We start from the raw sequence: 23252 nt of genomic DNA on the forward strand, positions 1-23252 counted from the left end.
CCAGTGAGTTTTCACAATGACCACTATTTCTCGAGGTCACAGACTACTGTCGGTATGAAAAAAAAAGAAAAAAAAACGGTTTAACCTAGCTCGAGTTAGCTCAAGGCAGCTAACGCAGCCAGGCATGAGCTACCATGTACATGCCCCCAGAGTGTAGCGCTGCAGCTGCCTGGCTACATTAGCTGCTGGCTGTAGCAACTCAAGCTAGGTAAAACAGATTGTGTTCATTGTTTTGGTGACCTCGACAAATGGAGATCTATGTGAAAACTTGCCAGATTTCTCCTTTAACTAAAAGCTCTCATAAAAAGGTATGTTTTCAGGTCTTCTTTTAGTTAAAGATGTTTACAGAATTTGTCTGTTTTATATACAGAGGCAGGGTATTCCATCTTCACAATAGTTGGGCTTTGTAGCAGATTAATGATGAGCAATGTGGTTGGTTCCACATCAATGAATAGGTCACAGATAGTGAAGTTCTGAAAAGAAATTGGGGGGAATTTATGTATTTATATATGTATATATGTTATGTTACACACACACTACCGTTCAAAAGTTTGGAGACACTTAGAAATTTCCATTCCACTCAATTATAGACAGAGTACCAGCTGAGATCGTTTGCATTGTTTTTTTACTCAAGGCAGCAGTTTTCAGATTACATTATGTGCTTATATAATTACAAAAGGGCTCTCCAATGTTTTCTCAGTTAGCCTTTTAAAGTGATATCAGATTAGTAAACAGAATGTGCCTTTGCAACATTGGATGAATGGTTGCTGATAATAGGCAATGTAGATATTGCATTAAAGATCAGCCATTTTTTTCTACAGTCGAGGACCCTTTTGCAATTATGTAAGCACATAATGTAATCTGAAAACTGCTGTCCTGTTTAAAAAAACAATGCTGATGATCTCAGCTGATATTCTCTCTATAATGGAGTGGAATGGACATTTCTAAGTGTCTCCACTTAGGTAGTTTACATACATATAGTACATGCATATAGGTCAAACACAACATTCATACACCCACTCATTTAGTATTCCTTAAGAGGTGGGTTCTTTGGATGTCCTACTTAACTTATAGACTGAATGATATCACTTACATTCAAAGAGGTGTCTGATGACGTCCCTAACAAGGTTAGCTGTTACCTCTATCACACGTGCTCCTGTTTCAAAAGCTGTGCTGGAAAGCAAAATAAGACAAATAGTTCAATCTTGAAGCCTATGATATTAAAGCTACACTGATGAATAATTAACGTGGATAAATAATTTATGAACGTTTTGGAGAAAATCATACTTATATGCAGCTTCAAGTTTCTCTCGATCAACTATCTTGCCAATCATCTCCATGGCCTCGTTATGTATTTTCATCGTGTCGTAGGCCCAATTAGCCTCCACACCTGATGAGAGCACACAGAACATATACTCTATAGTGTGTGTGGAGTTTTGTCTGATTCACACATTGAGACAGTAGAACAAGACATGCACTGGACATGTACACACACACACACACACACACACACACACACACACACACACACAATGCATATGCATCCACACACATACACACACACACACAAACACATGCATATGCATGCACACACACATACAAGCACAAACACACACACAAACAAACAAACACACAGATATGCACAGACACACACATGTAATATGGGACTCTAGAGAGGTGAACTCACTGATGACAAGTACTGCCAGAAAGAATGAGATGAATAGTAGCTTGGTCATGACGAGACTCCTGCACCAGGTAAACTTTTGACAAACAAGCATGGCAAATAATCAATCACACACACACACACACACACTGGAACACACACTTCACATTGGAAACAATGCTCTCACTTATCAATCAACATATCAAGTGCATATGAAGAAAATCCAGAAGAGAAGTACAGTACTGTATATGTATCTGTACGTGTGTGCTTGTGTGTGTGTTTGTGTGTATGTATAAACACAGGCATAGTTACTTGTGAAATGAATGAACAGCTTTTTGAAGTACCTTAGAGCTTTGGTGAGTATCTGAGTTAAGTCTGCAGCAGCGTCTTCCTCTGAACAGCGTGGAGGATGTGAGTTTTACTCAGCGTGTGCGGTCAGACAGCAGTAGACCCAGAGGGTGAAGTGCAGTCATACCACGGGGCAGGTTGGTTGCTGATCCAAAGGCCAGCGGCCAAATCAATAATTCAATATTAGCAGAGCATTATTGTTAGCTGCGGGGACCAATCACCAAAAGTTCAAAGACACGACAGTGTCTATACACTCTGCTGTTATCATGTCTTATTTTTTGCCACACGAGTCTATGGTAGCCCCTAAAAGATCATACAGTAATTTCTTGTGTATTAGCTGCGTTGTGTATAAACCGCTGTTTTATGCATGTTAAAAAAACAAAAGCATATTAATACTGCCCCCGTATATTAACCTCATAGCTGAAGAAATTTTGCAAAATAAATGTAGAAACCGTGTTAGACCAATAGGTCAGAGGGTCAGAGGTTCATACTATTGTATAGAAGTTTGTCTAATACCAAAAGCCTGACCAGGCTATGGACACTTAGGCCGGTGTCTATTTGCCACCAAGAGGGTCATACTGCCCATGAGATGTCCATGAGAACCTTATCCTATAGCAATTGTCTGAAGAGATTCGGCAGTTCTGGAGCTCTTGTTCTGCTTCATCCCTTAAAGGTGTACAGAATGTTGGAAAATTAACGTTCTAAAGAATATCTGGGTTCATTGAATTCAACATAGAATTTTAGAAACTTGAATTGTTGCGGAACGGAATCTTATGTTCGAATGCTCAAAAACCCACACCTTTAAGGGTTAAGTACTGAAATCAATCGATAGACAGGTAAAGATCCGGGATGGTAAAGTTCAGTTGCAACCCTAGAGGACGCCTGCTGGTTTAGGGTCTGCAGTTAAATCAATATCGACACACACACACTGGCTTAAAGGTTGTATCAGCGATAGCGGGGATACATCACTTCTGTTGATGTTCAAACAAAACAGAAAGCTAGCTCGTTACTCCCTCCCCCTCCCTCCCGTGCAATGGAAACTCTCCTAAACGCTCATCTCGTCGGTTATTGGTTGAAACACTTTATTTTGCCTTTGAGTGGTTGCCGAACCCTGGTTGGTAGCAGATCTCGGAGCCTAGGTTGCCTACAGACGGCCTGCTTACGGGGCAGGCAGCTAGCGGCCTTTTTTGGGCCTGAAATCAACCTTTAAGAGACAGCCACAATTTACTATTTACATGACACAACTTAATTCTAATCTAACCAAACATGCCTTTCATGCTACAATTTCTAGAGAGAAAAAAATCCACAGCAGAAATTGTGAGGCAACAACACATTTTATTTGAAAGACCTAAATGGGCAAACACTTATTTACATATTTATCTAGGTGTAACACAAGACAGTCATTATCAGTCATTTGAAGGTGGACAAAGTTCATATTATTGTTAGGGTCCCTTCACCAAACAGGACAGATGCTTCTATGTTTGGTACTATAACTAGATGTACCGCAAAGCGGTATAAACTGTGATCTCCACTCAGTCCTGCACATTCTCTCCACAAAAATAAATTACGCTTGTCAATTTGTCTCCATTTCCTACTCCAGCCTCTACTATTCGTATGCATGTTTTTGTGTGTGTGCCTGTGTGTGTGTGTGTGTGAGTGCCTGTACAGTATGTGTGTGCATGTGTACTGTGTGTGTGTGTGTGTGTGTGTGTGTGTGTGTGTCTGTGTCTTTATCTGTGTATTTGTTTATGTGTGCGTGCGCACGTTTGTGGGTGTGTGTGCAGTGCACGAGTGTGTGTGTTTATATATGTGTATGTGTGTAGCAGATATGGCCCCCCATGAACGGAATTCCATGAAACTTGGCATGCATTCAGAGGGTAACATAATGACCCTACTCTTCACATTTTGTGTAGTTTTGAACATGTCAGCCAGAGATGCCTGTGATTACAATGCCTCTTTTTTGCTTTTTCATTTTTAAGTAGGTGGCGCTATACCTCAAATAAGTGGATATGGGATGGGTTGAAGTTAGTCATCCTAAGCCCTACGGTTCTTGCTTCGCTAGCGTGGTGGTGGTCATAATAATGTGAAGAAATACAAGATAAAAGTGAGTTAAAGAAGAAATCCGGTAAGTTTTCACATAGATCTTTATTTTGTCGAGGTCAACGAGTACTGTCAGTATAAAAGAAAAAAGAAAACAATCGGTTTTACCTAACTCGAGTTAGCCAGGCATGAGCTACCATGTACATGCCCCCAGAGCGTAGCGCTGCAGCTGCCTGGCTACATTAGCTGCTGGCTGTAGCAACTCAAACTAGGTAAAACAGATTGTGTTTATTGTTTTTTTCCTACAGTACTCTAGCCTGGGTTTTCCCATGCTGCCTTACGAGCGTGATTTTATTCACGCTGCTAGGCAGCCTGGATTCCGTGAACTTCGTTTTCACCTCAACGAAGGAGCCAATCACAGGACGGAGGGGGGACAGGAAGACGATGACGACACACCGAAGCGGTTATGAGCTACGTACAGACGCATTTGATAGACATTCATAGCGCCCAATAAACGGCTCTGGGCATTCGTAAACCATGTTTCAAATATGAGAAAATGTACATTCCCAGAACCCATCTTAATGAGATGAGTTTTGGCTTTAGCCAGGCTAACAGTACTTGGTGACCTCGAGAAATGGAGATCTATGTGAAAACTTGCTGGATTTCTCCTTTAACTAAAAGCTCTTATATACAGGTATGTTTTCAGGTCTTTTTATTATTTAATTAAAGATGTTTACAGAATTTGCCTGTTTGATATACAGAGGCACCCCGATATACAGGGTATTCCATCTTCACAATAGCTGGGCTTTGTAGCAGATTAATGATGAGCAATGTGGTTGGTTGCACATCAATGAATAGGTCACAGACAGTGAAGTTCTGAAATTAGATTGGGAGGAATGTATGTATTTATATATGTATATATGTTATGTTACACATATACTACCGTTCAAAAGTTTGGAGACACTTAGAAATTTCCATCCCACTCCATTATAGACAGAGTACCAGCTGAGATTATTTGCATTGTTTTTTTTACTCAAGGCAGCAGTTTTCAGATTACATTATGTGCTTATATAATTACAAAAGGGCTCTCCAATGTTTTCTCAGTTAGCCTTTTAAAATGATATCCGATTAGTAAACGGAATGCGCCTTTGCAACATTGGATGAATGGTTGCTGATAATGGGCAATGTAGATATTGTATTAAAGATCAGCCATTTCTTTCTACAGTCGAGAACCCTTTTGCAATTATGTAAGCACATAATGTAATCTGAAAACTGCTGTCCTGATTTGAAAAAACAATGCTGATGATCTCAGCTGATATTCTGTCTATAATGGAGTAGAATGGACATTTCTAAGTGTCTCCAAATTTTGACTGGTAGTTTACATACATACAGTACATGCATGCATATAGGTCAAACACAACATTCATACTGTACACCCACTCATTTAGTATTCCTTAAGAGGTGGGTTATTTGAATGTCCTACTTAACTTATAGACTGAATGATATCACTTACATTCAAAGAGGTGTCTGATGACGTCCCAAACAAGGTTAGCTGTTGCATCAATCAGATATCCTGTGCTGGAAATCAAAATAAGACAAATAGTTCAAAAGCCTGAATCTTGAAGCCTCTGAACAGGAAGAACATCTCATTTTACTACCAACAGAAATTATTTCAACTTTTCATTCCAGCATCAAACTATGCTATTAGAAAGAAACACAGAGGAATAAACATCTGGTGATTAACATGGATAAATAATTTATTTATTTATGAACGTTTTGGAGAAAATCATACTTATATGCAGCTTCAAGTTTCTCTCGACCAACTATCTTGCCAGTCATCTCCATGGCCTCGTTATATATTTTCATCATGTCATAGACCCAATTAGGAGGCTCTGGGATACGGAAGGCCTCCACACCTGATCAGAGAACACAGAACATACTGTATATACTGTATATAGTGTGTGTGGAGTTTTGTCCGATTCACAAATTGAGACAGTAGAACAAGACGTGCACTGGACTTGTACAGACACACACACACACACAAACACATGCATATGCATGCACACACACATACACACACACACACACACACACACACACATGCATATGCATGCACACACACATACAAACACAAACACACACACAAACAAGCAAACAAACACACAGATATGCACAGACACACACATGTAATATGGGACTCTAGAGAGGTGAACTCACTGATGACAAGTACTGCCAGAAAGAATGAGATGAATAGTAGCTTGGTCATGACGAGACTCCTGCACCAGGTAAACTTTTGACAAACAAGCATGGCAAATAATCAATCACACACACACACACACACACTGGAACACACACTTCACATTGGAAACAATGCTCTCACTTATCAATCAACATATCGAGTGCATATGAAGAAAATCCAGAAGAGAAGTACAGTACTGTATATGTATCTGTGTGTTTCTGTATCTGTGTGTGTTTGTGTGTATGTATAAACACAGGCATAGTTACTTGTGAAATGAATGAACAGCTTTTTGAAGTACCTTAGAGCTTTGGTGAGTATCTGAGTTAAGTCTGCAGCAGCGTCTTCCTCTGAACAGCGTGGAGGATGTGAGCTTTACTCAGCGTGTACGGTCAGACAGCAGTAGACAGAGGGTGAAGTGCAGTCATACCACTGTGCAGGTTGCTTGCTGATCAAATCAATATTAGCAGAGCATTATGGTTTCACTTAAAGGGGAACAACAAATATCCACTCCCCAAAGATAACCATGCTATGGGGACCAATCACAAAAAGTACAAAGACATGACAGTGTCTATACACTCTGCTGTCATCATGTCTTATTTTTTGCCACAAGAGTCTATGGTAGCCCCTAAAAGATCATACAGTAATTTCTTGTGCATTAGCCGCATTGTGTATAAACCACTGTTTTATGCATGTTAAAAAAACAAAAGAATATTAATACTGCCCCCGTATATTAACCTGAAGAAATGTTGCAAAATAAATGTAGAAACCGTGTTAGACCAATAGGTCAGAGGGTCAGAGGTTCATGTATAGATATTTGCCTAATACCAAAAGCCTGACCAGGCTATGGACACTTAGGCCGGTGTCTATTTGCCACCAAGAGGGTCATACTGCCCTGTGGCTCAGGGACATCCGAGGCCTCAGTGATAACATGGGCCGAAGGAGATAGCGCGTTGTTCTGTTCGGGCCAGTATTTTTCCATCTGGTCAGAGCCAGTTTTGTGCAATGGCTGGCACCTGCCACGTAAGCATGATTTGCGTTCGTATGTTTTAGTATAACCAGCTTTGTCTCAGGTTTTGACTCTGAGACGAATCGAGGAAGCGACTCGGGGAGCTTCTTCTGTCAGGGCGCTTAGCAGCCCGCTTCTAATAACAACCACGACTGTTACACTCAGCTTTACTGTTCGAGACTTAGCCTGTGTTGACCCCGCCTTGTGCGATCCGGGTTCCCGGAAGTGGCACCTGATGAAATATCTTGCTTCTACATTTATAATCTTTGTTTAGGGCCACTGATTTTAGAACAGCTAGGGGGCGTTGTTAGACACAACGCACAGCGAGAACCTATGGACTCAAGTGGCTTATTGCTTTTCTAAAATGGTTACTACACTACAGTATCTGGCAAGATTTCATAAAGTAAAAAAAGCTTATTGTAACAAAGTTCCTTATAGGTTTTAGCCTTTTTATAGTCAGTGATTTCAGCACGTCATGAGATGTCCATGAGAACCTTATCCTATACAGCAACTGTCTGAAGAGATTCGGCAGTTCAGGAGCTCTAGTTCCGCTTCATCCCTTAAAGGACAATTCCGGCGCAAAATGAACCTAGGGCAGGGGTCTCAAACTCAAATGAGCTGGGGGCCAATTCTGCCAACGTCATCTGATTGGAGGGCCGGCTATTTCTGAAAATGCAATGTTCTTTTTTTCAAATACCACACAAAACTGCAAACAGAAAGTGCAAGTGTTTTTATCTAGTTTTAGACACCTGTGCTAGCAACCTTAGCTTATAAATAAAATAATGATAAAATAAATATTAATACAAATTATAAAACAAATGAAAAACATAAAAACAGGTATGTGTGTGTTTCACACCAAATAAAAATATTTTCCTCTCATAACTTTTTTAAACCTGGTAAACTATAGGCGTCAGGGTTAAGAAAGCAACACCATTGGATTTTTATATCAAAATTCCAAAAGGGCATGACTTGAAAGTGGTCAGAGATAAAGTCCTACTGTAAATGTAAAAATCTTTGAGTAAAACAAAAGTTTATGAAGGGGGTAAATTTAACCATCTAATTTGCCACTGGATGGCAAGCACCTCAAATTATGCAGCAAATTTCAGTAAATACTGGATGAACATATTTGAGCAGGTTTACTTTCCTTTTTTCATATTACCCACATAACAAATTAACAGGAAAACACCTACGATGTATACCAACACCTAAGATGTATATGGTTTCTAAACCACAAGGCCCACAATAAAGTATTCTGGTCAAATCAGTTCCTAATCTGACTACCCAGAAGTTCGCATCATATTGCGGGTGACTTTGTAGTTTAGAGCAGTGTTGGGCAAGTTACTTCAAAATCGTAATGTACTATGCATTACTTATTACTGTCATTTCAAAGTAATTTGTTACATTATAATATTACTGTCTCTGAATTGTAAGGCATTACACTACTATTGCATTACTTTTAAGTTACTTTCACCAAAATATCTAGAAATATGGATTTGCCATTCTAAATGCAGTTTATTACACACAATGCAGCTTGGTCTTCCAATGGAGGGAGATGTGGTATAGCATAATGACGGAGCTAGGCTTAAGGCAACAGTAGAATGCAATAGGCGCAGTGCTCATAATGCAATACAAGGACAGGCGCGCGGGAACATATTTTTGACCAGGGGTGCTGAATAACAAAATAATGGATGTCCGACGATTTCTCCTCTAGAGGTATGATATGATTCGAATTTAGACAGCTAAATACGCCATTTCAGCGCCGTGTATGAGTAGACCCTCTGGTAGACCTAAGAGCGAGAACAGCCACATTCCACTGCAACTATGCGCAGCACTTGCCACTCCGACTCATCAATAAAAACTGCGCGCACACACACCAGACCCATAGAAGCGCACTTGACTTTACATCATTAAACTATTTCCGTATATTGCTTTTCTGATTGTCCAAACCACACCAGAGATGTTTGGCTTGAAAATATAATTAGGCTGCAATGACCTACAATGGCAAACAATTTCTGAGTAGCCTAACTTATGGCGTCTCCACTCCACAGCAAAAGTGTCCTAACCACCAATTACAGCGGTTTCTATCTGAGCGACTCATAGTGAAAGGATTTCTATGGAAGCATATGAGTAGCTTTATTCAAATGAGAATACAATCTGCAATATGCAATTCAAAATGACATTACATTATGCAATTGCCAATTCATTATGTAATTTAATATTGCAATTTGCAATAATTTCCAACAAATTGTATTTTAATTTGCAAAGTGACAATGCAATCCTAAAATCAATTTGAATAATTTTGGTTAAAAAATAGAATAAACATGGATTGAATTGCATTCCATTTTGCCATGGTACTTCAGTCTCAAAATTCAAATGGCAATTCCTTTTGCTTTTCAATTTTCAATATTCAGTTTAATCATTTAACTGTCAATTCGTTTTGCAATTTAATATTTAAAGTGCAATGTAGGATTGCATTTTTAAAACATATTTGGAAAAACTGTCAATGCCAGCTTGAAAAGATTTTGGATTATTTTGGGCAAAACGTTTTGCCATCGTTTTGAGGCATTTTATTCAAATGGAAAAGAAATAGCGCCCCCCGTGATTGCATTGCACTTTGGTCACGCTCTTTGTGTTGCAAAATTCAAATGGCCATTCAATATGCCAAACGCATTGCAATCTGTCAAGTCTCTCGTCAAGGCGGGAACTAGGCTACGTCACTTCCGTGTTTACGTCTTACCCAGTTAGTGCTTGCAATGGAGAAGTTTGCAGCTGCACTAAGGTCTCTGGCTGATTATGTAGAACACCACCGTGTCAACGAGTCTGACTCAACGGACAGATTACTGAAAATGGACGACAGAGTGGGCTATCTAGCCCTACTTGTCCGATTTGATGTCAACCTGGTCCGTTCAAAGATTTCTGAGGCCTTACAGCTAATGGGAGCTAGACGGTGGGGAGACCTTCTGTGGATACCACTGGAGGGAATAGAGGGTTACCTCTCCTATTAGGGAGATCGCGGAGCTCTTTGGAGTTCACAGGACAAGTAGGGCTAGATCGCCCACTCTGTCGTCCATTGTCGTTAGTTAGGCTAAAACTCACAGCCTTTCCTTGCCCTGCTCTCTCTCTCTCTCTCTCACACACACACACACACATACACACACAACAGAGACTCCCCTCCGTGGTCTGGCTAGCCTCATAAGCAAACCGGGGGGTGCGGTCGCTCCGGGCCCACGTTTGGCCAAATCTATCTCGCTGAATTGTTGTATACGATGCTTATTTGTAGGCTACTAATTGCTGGGGGGAGGGATGCTACTAAAGTTGCCGCTGGTTGGCAAAGTTATCAGCAGCAACATAAGAGCCTTAATAATGTAAGAACACAGCTGGGTCTCGCGGACACTAGGCCTACTCGCGGTCACGGTTAACATTATTCATCAACTGTGACATGATATGTTTGCGGCGCCAACACCCCCCACCCCCCCCCAAAAAAAATGTGCCCCCTTGAAAATCGCAAATGCCCCCTCTGTCACTGTACTCTACAGCCGGGTCTGTCGGCCAGAGACTGCAAACTCCTCCATTGCAAACGCTAACTGGGTAAGAACAGAGAATGTCTAATAAGACATTCCCGTAGACGGGCTCTGGTAAGAAGACGTTAACACGGAAGTGACGTAGCCTAGTTCCCGCCTTGACGAGTGACTTGACAGATTGCAATGCGTTTGGCAGATTGAATGGCCATTTGAATTTTGCAACACAAAGAGCGTGACCAAAGTGCAATGCAATCACGGGGGGCGCTATTTCTTTTCCATTTGAATAAAATGCCTCAAAACGATGGCAAAACGTTTTGCCCAAAATAATCCAAAATCTTTTCAAGCTGGCATTGACAGTTTTGCCAAATATGTTTTTAAAATGCAATCCTACATTGCACTTTAAATATTAAATTGCAAAACGAATTGACAGTTAAATGATGAAACTGAATATTGAAAATTGAAATGCAAAATGAATTGCCATTTGAATTTTGAGACTGAAGTACCATGGCAAAATGGAATGCAATTCAATCCATGTTTATTCTATTTTTTAACCAAAATTATTGGAATTGATTTTAGGATTTCATTGTCACTTTGCAGATTAAAATACAATTTGTTGGATATTATTGCAAATTGCAATATTAAATTGCATAATGAATTGTCAATTGCATAATGTAATGTCTTTTTGAATTGCATATTGCAGATTGCATTCTCATTTGAAAAAAGCTACTCGCTTCCATAGATTTCAGTGTCATATTTCGGTGGCACTAGCTAAGCTGTCGTGGAACTCGAGATGACATGTCTACTGATAGGCAACAGGTTCGTGGATTTGGGCTAGATCTATGGAAGCATATGAGTAGCTTTATTCAAATGAGAATGCAATCTGCAATATGCACTTCAAAATGACATTACATTATGCAATTGACAATTCATTATGTAATTTAATATTGCAATTTGCAATAATTTCCAACAAATTGTATTTTAATTTGCAAAGTGACAATGCAATCCTAAAATCAATTTGAATAATTTTGGTTAAAAAATAGAATAAACATGGATTGAATTGCATTCCATTTTGCCATGGTACTTCAGTCTCAAAATTCAAATGGCAATTCCTTTTGCATTTCAATATTCAGTTTAATCATTTAACTGTCAATTCGTTTTGCAATTTAATATTTAAAGTGCAATGTAGGATTGCATTTTTAAAACATATTTGGCAAAACTGTCAATGCCAGCTTGAAAAGATTTTGGATTATTTTGGGCAAAACGTTTTGCCATCGTTTTGAGGCATTTTATTCAAATGGAAAAGAAATAGCGCCCCCCGTGATTGCATTGCACTTTGGTCACGCTCTTTGTGTTGCAAAATTCAAATGGCCATTCAATATGCCAAACGCATTGCAATCTGTCAAGTCTCTCGTCAAGGCGGGAACTAGGCTACGTCACTTCCGTGTTTACGTCTTACCCAGTTAGTGCTTGCAGAAGTTTGCAGCTGCACTAAGGTCTCTGGCTGATTATGTACAACACCACCGTGTCAACGAGTCTGACTCAACGGACAGATTACTGAAAATGGACGACAGAGTGGGCTATCTAGCCCTACTTGTCCGATTTGATGTCAACCTGGTCCGTTCAAAGATTTCTGAGGCCTTACAGCTAATGGGCGCTAGACGGTGGGGAGACCTTCTGTGGATACCACTGGAGGGAATAGGTTACCTCTCCTATTAGGGAGATCGCGGAGCTCTTTGGAGTTCACAGGACAAGTAGGGCTAGATCGCCCACTCTGTCGTCCATTGTCGTTAGTTAGGCTAAAACTCACAGCCTTTCCTTGCCCTGCTCTCTCTCTCTCTCTCTCTTTCTCACACACACACACACACACACACACAACGGAGACTCCCCTCCGTGGTCTGGCTAGCCTCATAAGCAAACCGGGGGGTGCGGTCGCTCCGGGCCCACGTTTGGCCAAATCTATCTCGCTGAATTGTTGTATACGATGCTTATTTGTAGGCTACTAATTGCTGGGGGGAGGGGATGCTACTAAAGATGCCGCTGGTTGGCAAAGTTATCAGCAGCAACATAAGAGCCTTAATAATGTAAGAACACAGCTGGGTCTCGCGGACACTAGGCCTACTCGCGGTCACGGTTAACATTATTCATCAACTGTGACATGATATGTTTGCGCCGCCAACACCCCCCCCCCCCCCCCCCCAAAAAAAAAAAATGTGCCCCCTTGAAAATCGCAAATGCCCCCTCTGTTACTGTACTCTACAGCCGGGTCTGTCGGCCAAAGACTGCAAACTCCTCCATTGCAAACGCTAACTGGGTAAGAACAGCCCGTAGACGGGCTCTGGTAAGAAGACGTTAACACGGAAGTGACGTAGCCTAGTTCCCGCCTTGACGAGTGACTTGACAGATTGCAATGCGTTTGGCAGATTGAATGGCCATTTGAATTTTGCAACACAAAGAGCGTGACCAAAGTGCAATGCAATCACGGGGGGCGCTATTTCTTTTCCATTTGAATAAAATGCTTCAAAACGTTTTGCCCAAAATAATCCAAAATCTTTTCAAGCTGGCATTGACAGTTTTGCCAAATATGTTTTTAAAATGCAATCCTACATTGCACTTTAAATATTAAATTGCAAAACGAATTGACAGTTAAATGATGAAACTGAATATTGAAAATTGAAATGCAAAATGAATTGCCATTTGAATTTTGAGACTGAAGTACCATGGCAAAATGGAATGCAATTCAATCCATGTTTATTCTATTTTTTAACCAAAATTATTGGAATTGATTTTAGGATTTCATTGTCACTTTGCAGATTAAAATACAATTTGTTGGATATTATTGCAAATTGCAATATTAAATTGCATAATGAATTGTCAATTGCATAATGTAATGTCTTTTTGAATTGCATATTGCAGATTGCATTCTCATTTGAAAAAAGCTACTCATATGCTTCCATATAGATCAGCCACATTGCCTGACACTAACAGAAACTGAGCCGTACGTGAGGTCGTGGGCTTGGCAAAGACTAATTGCAAAAGATGCATCCTACCTCATCTGTTGTCGTTTGGTATTCGAAATTGGGCTTTTCACAATCCAACGATATATCCAAAGTGCGAACTAGTTGGTGATGGTATATGGAAACTGGCAGGATGCATGCTACACGGAGTTCTAACAGGTGCATGGCCTAATAAGCAGGCAAGATATTACCCACGATCGCCATGGTCTCGTTATCAATTCGTGTTTGTGGTAGGCTAATAATGGCAGCAACAATAAAACCATCTTGATCTTCATCATTTTTGACAGATCAGCAGCCTCTGGATGGTCATATGCATAGTTAGCCTACCTTTAGTTTGCATTTACATTTTAAACACTGAATCTACTGTCTTTACCATAGTTCTATATATACAGTCTATGGTCTTTACTGCCGGGAGAGAAAAAAATCCTGTAGGCCTATTATTTTCTGTAGCCTAATATTCTTTTCTCGAAGTCAACTAGCCTGCTTGCAACGTCTATCCTCAGCGAGTCACGTCACTTTCACTTCTATAGCTAGACTATAACGTTTAATCTATGGATAGCTATATTCAAAGCTATCCATAACCTTTTTTGCTATTTGCCTATTTGACAACAAATATAATGACAAACTGCGAATTTGTAGGCCTATATTGACAAAAAGCAAGGGGTGCTGCAGCACCCTCAGCACCCACTTTCCGCGCCCTTGGTTTACATTGGAATTGACGTCCACAGTGTTATGGACCCATTTGTCTGCAACGCAACGTAGCCTACAACATTTATTTTTAGAAATACAGGAACAGCTTACTATGCTGACGAATGACGACTGCGCAACATGCGAGAATTTCCCCTACTCTCGGATGCGCATTAAAACGTATCTTTTCAGTAGTCATTTCCAACTTTTCACGCTGATGGTGCTCAAAATGCAACACAACCGTGTTCAAAGCAGGGATCCTATAGCAATGTATGGTTGGGGGAGGCATAGAAAAGTTGGAGAACCTGTGGCCTAAAACAATATTGGTGGTTGCAGGGTAGATTTGAAGTGAAATGGGTCGCGATGGTCTGTCATTTTTAAAAAGTGGGTCGCCAGAAAAAAAGTTTGGGAAACACTGGTGTAAACAACATGCTTCCGTCTGCCTGCAGCACATCCAGAGCTTTGTGAACCAGACGTGGCTGAGCGATACGATGTCCCTGTGACAGAGTCCACCAACACCCTCATATGGTCTTTCATGGTTTCCACCCTGAGTCTGGGGGCCCTGTTTGGAACAATGACCTGCGTGAGCCTCTCATCCAAATACGGACGGTCAGAAGACGTGCCTCCCCTCCATAAATGATATACGGTCTTTTGGGCCCTCTGCCTTCTGCCTTGAAGTTGGGTCGGGGCCCAAAAGACCATAAAGCACCATACACACCTGCACACATTTGCAAAGGTGTGGAGATAATTTTACAGTAGGCCTACCATATTTTCCGTACTATAAGTTACACTTTTTTTCATATTTTGACTGGTCCTGCGACTCAGGTGCAACATATATACATTTATATATATGTTTTTTTCCCTCGTGACACATTTTTTGACTGGCGCGACTTATACTCTGGTGCGACTTATAGTCCGGAAAATACTGTAATTATCCAGTGAAGTACTGCTCATACTACATGACTACTGTCTCTCTCTAATAATAACTCATGCAGGAAGACCTGTCTGCAGATCAATAATGTGGTGGCCATCATTGCTGCCGCCATGATAATAATCCTGAGCCGAATGGTGAAATCCTTTGAGATGATCCTCCTTGGCAGATTTCTATATGGATACAATGCAGGTATGTGTAGTCATATGTGAGCAATTACATGATGCTTTACATTGCTTTGTCTATCATTTTCATTCTGTCTTCCTGTTTCTGTCTTTTTGTTCTGCTTCAAGTTCCTTCTCTTTTTCTAAGATGGTTTGACATTGTAAAGTCTCCCCTGATCTCGTTCCCTGTATGAACTTCATCCATCAATGATTGTTTTTAGGTCTGGGGATAAATTTGCACCTGATGTACTTGGGAGAAATCGCTCCTAAGAGGATGCGTGGCTTTCTCGCCTTGACGAGTTCCGTTTATCTCAGTGCTGGAAAACTATTGGGTCAGGTGATCGGCCTCAAGTGAGTCTCTAGCTGCTGTCAGCCATTAACACAAGACACTTTGGAAAATAAATTACCCACTGGGTTAAAAAAAAACAAAATTCAGAGTCGTTGTTTTGAACAGTACAGTGCATTCAGTGCAAGTACACTTTGGTATTGTGTATGTATGTGCAAAGCAAAGCACTGGTATGAATTTGTCTGCCAAACTGAAGCTATCAATAGCGGAGCATAACACTTGTATTGCATTCATTGTATCTACACTTGAGATAAATAAGTTTGGTTTTTCTTTTATCACAGACACATATATTGGTAGATGTTTTTTCTTTACCTTGACATGTTTCGATGTATACTTCCGTCTTCATCAGAAGGTGTTTATCAGCTGATGATGTTACGGAGGTGTGATCCACCTGTTAGTGGATCACACCTCCTACTAGTTTTTTCCGAGCATAGCGGAGCATAACTCTGCTCCCATTCATTCCAAACTCCCAACCTCTCCCCCCTCTTCTCTCTCTCTATCTCTCTCTATCTCTCTCCACAGAGAGCTTATGGGCACAGAGGACATGTGGCCATATCTTCTGGCGGTGAGCGGCCTGCCTGCCATCCTGCAGTTTGTGTCCATGCTGTTTTTTCCAGAGGCTCCGCGCAACCTCTACATCAACAAGGGAGACGAGGATGGCTGCAAGAAAGGTGAGATGATCTACCTACCCTCAGAGGTAGAACAAGGAAAGAACAAGGCTACAAATAGTCACAGGTTGTGAAACCATTTCTTAGGTCTGTGTGTGTGTGTGTGTGTGTGTGTGCATTTTTCAGCGCTTCAGTGGCTGTGGCAGGAAGACGATGTGAATCTAAAGATTGAGCTGGACATGAGGAAGGAGAGGGAGAGTGCCCAGGTGACACAGACCAAGACGATGCTGGATGTCCTGCGTGATCGCAGTGTCCGCTGGCAGCTGATGGCAATGCTGATTCCCTGTTCTGGTATTCAGTTCTCCGGCATCAATGCGGTAAGTGGACGAACGCTGTCCATCACTCCAGTCCTCAATCAAAGTCCTTAAAGATGGAGTCTTATAATCTGTTGATATTTGAGCCAGTCAAAGTTCACCACTCCCTCCAGTGATATAGATTTTTCATGTGTTCTTGTATTTATAGATTTCTTTTTACGCGTTTGACATTTTCCGTGAATCTGGTATCCCGGAAGAGAAGATGCATTATCTCGCTCTTGGCATTGGGGCCACAGAAGTGATCACTGCATCAGGATGTGTAAGTAGCGAGAAAATAACAACAGATCTTGATCAGCTTGTAACACATCTAAATTAACCATACCTGGAAAACCTTCCTGCAAGCTAAACATCTTGCAATGTGTTGTTTCACAATCAGTCAGTTTGTGAAAACATGAGTGCTGTATCTACCTCGCGAAATACACTTTGGGGTTCTGTGCCTTCAGCCAACTCAACTCGGTTGGGTGAAAAAGTCAACATGATGGCGAGATGATGAATAACAGCTTTTTGTGTGTGTGTGTGTGTGTTGTGTGTTGTGTGTTGTGTGGTGTGTGGTGTGTGGTGTGTGTGTGTGTGTGTGTGTGTGTGTGTGTGTGTGTGTGTGTGTGTGTGTGTGTGTGTGTGTGTGTGTGTGTGTGTGTGTGTGTGTGTGTGTGTGTGTGTGTGTGTGTGCAGGCTTCAATGATAGAGCGTGCTGGCAGGAAGAAGCTGTCGGGCTACGGTTACCTCCTGATGGGAGTGATGATGTCTGTGCTGACGGTCATGCTGACCATCAAGGTAACATTCCTTACTGCCACACCTTTCTTGGTTGAACTAGTTGTTTACTGTAGTGTTTTGTTATCATCTAGCCTACAGCACAGTGTATAGCCTATGGATCTTTCTAAAACTGATAGTTCCGGTCCTTGATTGTGATTGGCTAAATCGCGTTCGATGCCGTTGTAAAATCCAGCATAAACATACACCTTGACCACATTTTGTTCTACTGTATATTACTGCGCTACCCAAACTTGATAGTAGCTGCGTCTCGACGTTGCTTGGCAACCATTCAGATAGAGGAAATATATTTCTTTGGCAGAAGAATGATTATCTAGGAATAACTCGTTATATTTCTAGTTGCTGTACCTTTACTTTATGAAAATTTTCCAGGTATTTCTAGTAACAGTTTTAGAAAAGCAATAAGCCACTCGAGTCCGTAGGTTACACTGATTCTACAACAGCTATGGGGGGTTTTAGGCATTCCACTAGCACGTCGTGCCTAACAACGCCCCTTAGTTGTTGTAGAATCAGTGTAACCTGCGGCCTCTCGGGGCTTATTGCTTAAATAGATGTTGAAAGGACAGTCACAAAACAATTTTATGTCAGTTCAGAGGTTCATAATGCCCAACCTTACTTTCTCTTTTGTCTCTACTTATAGGATTGGTAGCCCTGGTTGCCTTATTTCAACATTGCCCTTCTCTACTCTGTCATCTGTATCTATGGATTAGGACCAAGTGAGTATATCCTCTGGTTAAAACTTTCTCTGTGTGGGAAGTACCAAAAATGAGGAAATAGATTAATGCAGATGCAGTCTTTCCTGCCAACTTTCACAGCAATGTCGCGGCATAGTCCATGAAAGGAGCAAAGTGCAATTTCAAAGTCAGTGTCTTAGTGAGTTTGTCTCTAAAGTGCTAGTATTGATATCATCTGAAAGGTGGAATTTCAGCCACTAGTTAGAAGGCCTTTCCTCCATTGATTGTAATCTGGTTTTGTGATTGGCCTGCAGGTGGAGTATCCATGTCCCTTCCAGCTGACCTCTTCCTGCAAATGTGGCGTCCCTCTGCATTTGCAGTTGGAGGCATTGTCAACTGGGGCGGCCTCTTCCTTGTTGGGCTGCTTGTCCCCTATGTTGTGGTAAGAACAAGCCATTTGCTTATCAGAAGGGGGCATTGCTTCACTCCTGTTCTGAGCGAGGCCTGTTGTAAACTATTAATGTATTGGCACACGGGCACAACGTTTGAGAAGTTCAGGCTCTTTCTGTAGTAACTCATGTTTGTTTTTGTGCAGGATGGAATGGGACAGTTCTGTTTCCTGGTATTTATTGCCTACTGTACCTTCACTGCAGCATTTATGCTGTATTTCATCCCAGAAACGAAAGGGAAATCCTCAATGGAGGTTACTGAGGACTTTAATAAATTGAACTTTAAGAAACGCGGTACAGACCTGGAGAAGGGAACTGATCTGTTTGCAACTAAGCTCTAACGATGTACATGACAGCACTTGCAGATGTTTATGTATTTATTCTGCACACACATTTGAAATATTTGTAAATATGTTTCATTAATATTTCACCCCACACAGAAACAATTGCGGAGGTACAGTAGCTAGAAGTTAATAAATTAAACTTGACTCAATTTCTTAGGAAGTTGTAAAACAATGACACTGAGAAAGACATGATTTTTGTATTTAGAGCTTTTAAATATGTTAAGAGCTCAGCTTATAACCTGTCATTCAAATTCTTACGACTGCCATTTGAATTTGTTGTACACAATTCTAATCCGTTGTCATTTCTAAAACCAGTTTGATTATCTTCCCTGACTGTGTGACTCAAAACAATGTTTGTATATTGATGACTAATGTCCTGTTGTTTTTTAAACAAATGTATTTTAAGACTTTGTGCTTGTAACATATTTATACTGAATATGGGTTTGTTCTTGGTATTGTAAAAATGCTGTTTGACCCCTGATAAATTCTAACATTTGAATTCACATTTTCCCACATGTAAATCCTTTGTGGAAATTAAATACATGTGCTAAGATGTTCTTAAGATATGAGATAATGGTGTGTGTAACATACCCACAATCTGAAATCAAAGATTAGTATTTACCCAAGTTTTAACATACAGTACAAATACAAAACACCTTTTAAGTTTTTCTGACTTGTTTTCCCTCTTATTTATAATAAAGTGTTTCCATTACCATTGCCTTGTGGCTGTTTTGTGCCATCCCAGGACTATTTTAATTTCAACAATCCAACAGCAGTAAAACAAAAGTAGTAGTTACTGATAAGCTTGATGAATATATTTTAAAGTCACTCAATTCACCTTAACAAGTAAACTGATGTTCTAATTGAAACATACTCAGCAACAACTCAATGATGAGAGAATGACAACAGTGTTATATCTAATAACACATATTGGTATAGTACAGGTTTTCCACATCAATCCAGGGATCAACCACCTTTCAGAAAATAATTGGGTTTGTCAGCAGGGATGTAGTCGTAAAATAAGAGGTGGTTAAACTATTAATTCTGTGAGGTAGACTGCCATGCGGAATCAGCATTTTAAAAAAAATTAAAAAATCAAAAATTGATGATGGTGGAGGCCATGTTTATAACGATATCAGTGGTATTAAATGGTTCCTAGAGTGTACATATTGTGAATGTGGATGTGCGATTTTCGAATGATAAAAGTTGCAATTGGTGAATAAACTGAGAGGTGGATAAACTCCTAAAATTTCAGAGACTGTTAAACTGTGTTTACTTGCGTTTAGCCTCCACTACATCCCTGTTTGTCAGGTAAGAAGCTATATCACAGTTTAGTGTCACAAGGTCATCAAGCCATGATTCCAAGTCAACCTAAGACAACCTAGAGGAAATTGTAAACCTGTTAGTAGAACAGCCCGGGGGCTTCAATCTCCAAACTAAACAAAGCAAAAGGGCTCTCCTATTAGAATGTTTACCACTTCCTCTGGGTTAAATTACCCAGATCTGTCACCTAACCACCTACTTGGAATACAGAATATATTGTTATTGTCAATTGTTGTTATTGTTTCTGTGTATATGTGTGCTTCTCTCTCTCTCTCTCTGTGTGTGTGTGTGTTTCTGTGCCTGTGTGTGTGTGTGCGTTTCTGTGCCTGTGTGAGTGTGTGCTTGTGTGTGCTTGTGTGTCTGTGTGTGTGTCTGTCTTTATGTGTGTGTGTGTGTCTGTGTCTGTGTCTGTGTGTGTGTGTGTGTGTGTGTGTGTGTGTGTGTGTGTGTGTGTGTGTGTGTGTGTGTGTGTGTGTGTGTGTGTGTGTGTGTGTGTGTGTGTGTGTGTGTGTGTACTGTATGTGTACATTTCAACTTCATCCGTCAACCCTTCGCTCCACACCACCATCTGCAGGCCGATTAGTATACTGTCAGTAAATGTACAAATAAATTAATTTATTGTATGGTCTCCCATGAATGGAATTCCACAAAACTCAGCATGCATTCAGAGGGTGTCATAGTGATCCTACAGGTCAAATTATGTGCAGTTCTGAAGTTCTGAATTTCTGAAGAAAACAACGGCAGTCATCTGTGTGGAGTTCAGTCACTGGAATCACATTTGACACAACAAAGGATACTAGAGGCATCACAGAGGACCAGAGAAATCCTGAAAGCAGACATGAGAAATCATTATTTATCTTATGTATAATAATATATTAATATTATAAGCAGGCACACTGCGTACCCTCAAGGTTACTCAGAAACGAGACAGAGAATTTCCCCTGTGTGGCAAGCTGGCCTACAACTTCCCAACTCAACTTCCCAACTTCCCAATTAATTGCATGGCAGTAGGCTATTTACATTTACATCCTGCAGGCGCCCCTGATTTTAAGAAACTGAAGTTACAAGTCCCACCTTCCGATCAATGTGGAAAGACTTGGCTGCATTAGTCTACTGGTCACACACTAATACACCTACTCCACAATATTCAAACCCAAATCCAGGGCAGACTCACCATATGCTCTTGCTTGGAGGTAACCCTAAGCTTTGTTTATGATGGAATCTATGAGCTTGGCTGCTGCATGCCTCACATTGGTGGCCATTTCAGTTGCCGAGCTGAGACAGAAATGAGGCACAATTTAGAATTTAACATTGTGGAGCTACATCAACCTCACATTTTAACCATTTCATTATATAATAACTTACTTTACAACAAATTGAAATAACTTGGGCTAAGTCAGAATTTGTATCTTTTTTTTTCAGTATTACAGAAGCAAGTGGATGAGTAAGTCATAACCTACTTTAGTGCAGAAAGTAGCTGTTCCTCTCCAACTGTCTCTCCAACTGTCTCTTTAGAGAGTAGCCAGGAGTTAAAGCAACACCAAAGAACTTTCCCTCTGTCACATGCACGCTATTTGTTTATCCAGCACCGGCTTTGCAAATAACGATGTCCACATACAGGTTAGAATATTTTGCATGACTCATAAAAGTACGATGTATTGCGACATCAGATGCAAGTCAAATTTGTAGTTTCTTATGTCTCATTCCATCGAACTAGAGATATGCTACCCGATCTGGCAAACTTACATAGTGCGGTTTTAGCTGATAGAGGGCCGCAAAGCGAATGCAGAATTGTCGTTCACCCTGTTACGAGTTGATGAACCACTGAAACGATTTTGGAAACATTATTTTAAGGTACAAAAAACTCTTTGGTGTTGCTTTAAAATGGCCGCACAGAACACTACCACCACCACCACACCATGTTCCACTCTCCACTCCTCAAAGATAATGGGGTGGTGGTAGCGTAGTGGTTAAAGAGTTGGGCTAGCATGCAGTAGTCTAAAAAGTTGTGGGTTCAATTCCAGGCTTCCACTGACCTTGAGCAAGGCACTTAACCCCAAGTTGCTCCGGGGACAATGTAGTCCCTTGTAATAGAATTGACATATGGAAGTCACTTTGAATGAAATGTAATGAATAAATGTAACTAAATGAATAATTCACCTTCAGAAGAGAGTAGCCAGGAGTTAAAATGGCCGCACAGAACACCACCACCACCACCACACCAGGTTCCATTCAAAGGGGTTCAGCTCTCAAATCCCCAAAGATAATCATGTCATGGGACCAAGCTAACCTGGAAATCCAGACCCTGGAAGTCTAGAAAGATTAAGGGTCTGGTCATGACTAATGTAATGGCCCAACTCGAGAGGCGGCACCAAGCGTGCATTTGAAAATCTCACTGCACGCAATTGGATAACACTACGACCAATGTTTACTGAATGATTCCGGCCTTCGACGCAATTGGATAACACTACGACCGATGTTTACTGACTGATTCCGGACTTTCCAACGTTGCAGCGCTGTTGTCATCTGTTTAGCTCGCCTCTGGTCCGCCTATATCAGATACACTGATGTGATTGGTGCCCCACGATACAAGGGACATAAGTAATGAGCATCATTACTCAATAGGGGGATTCAACGTCATGTAGCCGCCTGCAGCCGCCTTAAGCTGACTGCATAACATGATTATTTCTGATACGTTATTTCTTATTTCTGAGATTCTGATACGTTTTCAACCATGACGTATGCACAAT

At 40.8% G+C, this 23252-nt stretch overlaps 1 long non-coding RNA gene and 1 pseudogene across 1 annotated transcript; one reads left to right on the plus strand and one right to left on the minus strand.

Annotated features, from left to right (window-relative positions):
- Positions 1-4745: 4745 nt before the first annotated feature.
- LOC143140096 (uncharacterized) lies at positions 4746-6731 on the minus strand. The gene is made up of 5 exons (XR_012990540.1): positions 6589-6731; positions 6269-6341; positions 5844-5967; positions 5565-5629; positions 4746-4927 (listed from the first exon to the last, which is right to left on the minus strand). It is a non-coding gene; the product is annotated as an uncharacterized LOC143140096 (long non-coding RNA).
- Positions 6732-7292: 561 nt separating this feature from the next.
- Positions 7293-19176, plus strand: LOC143140668 (solute carrier family 2, facilitated glucose transporter member 11-like; annotated as a pseudogene).
- Positions 19177-23252: the final 4076 nt, after the last annotated feature.

Source organism: Alosa pseudoharengus, unplaced genomic scaffold (assembly GCF_046254945.1).
Source record: "Alosa pseudoharengus isolate Yale_2024_CS ecotype anadromous, Long Island Sound unplaced genomic scaffold, YU_APseudo_1.1 YU_APseudo_1.1_scf_23, whole genome shotgun sequence".
Classification (NCBI taxonomy): domain Eukaryota; kingdom Metazoa; phylum Chordata; class Actinopteri; order Clupeiformes; family Clupeidae; genus Alosa; species Alosa pseudoharengus.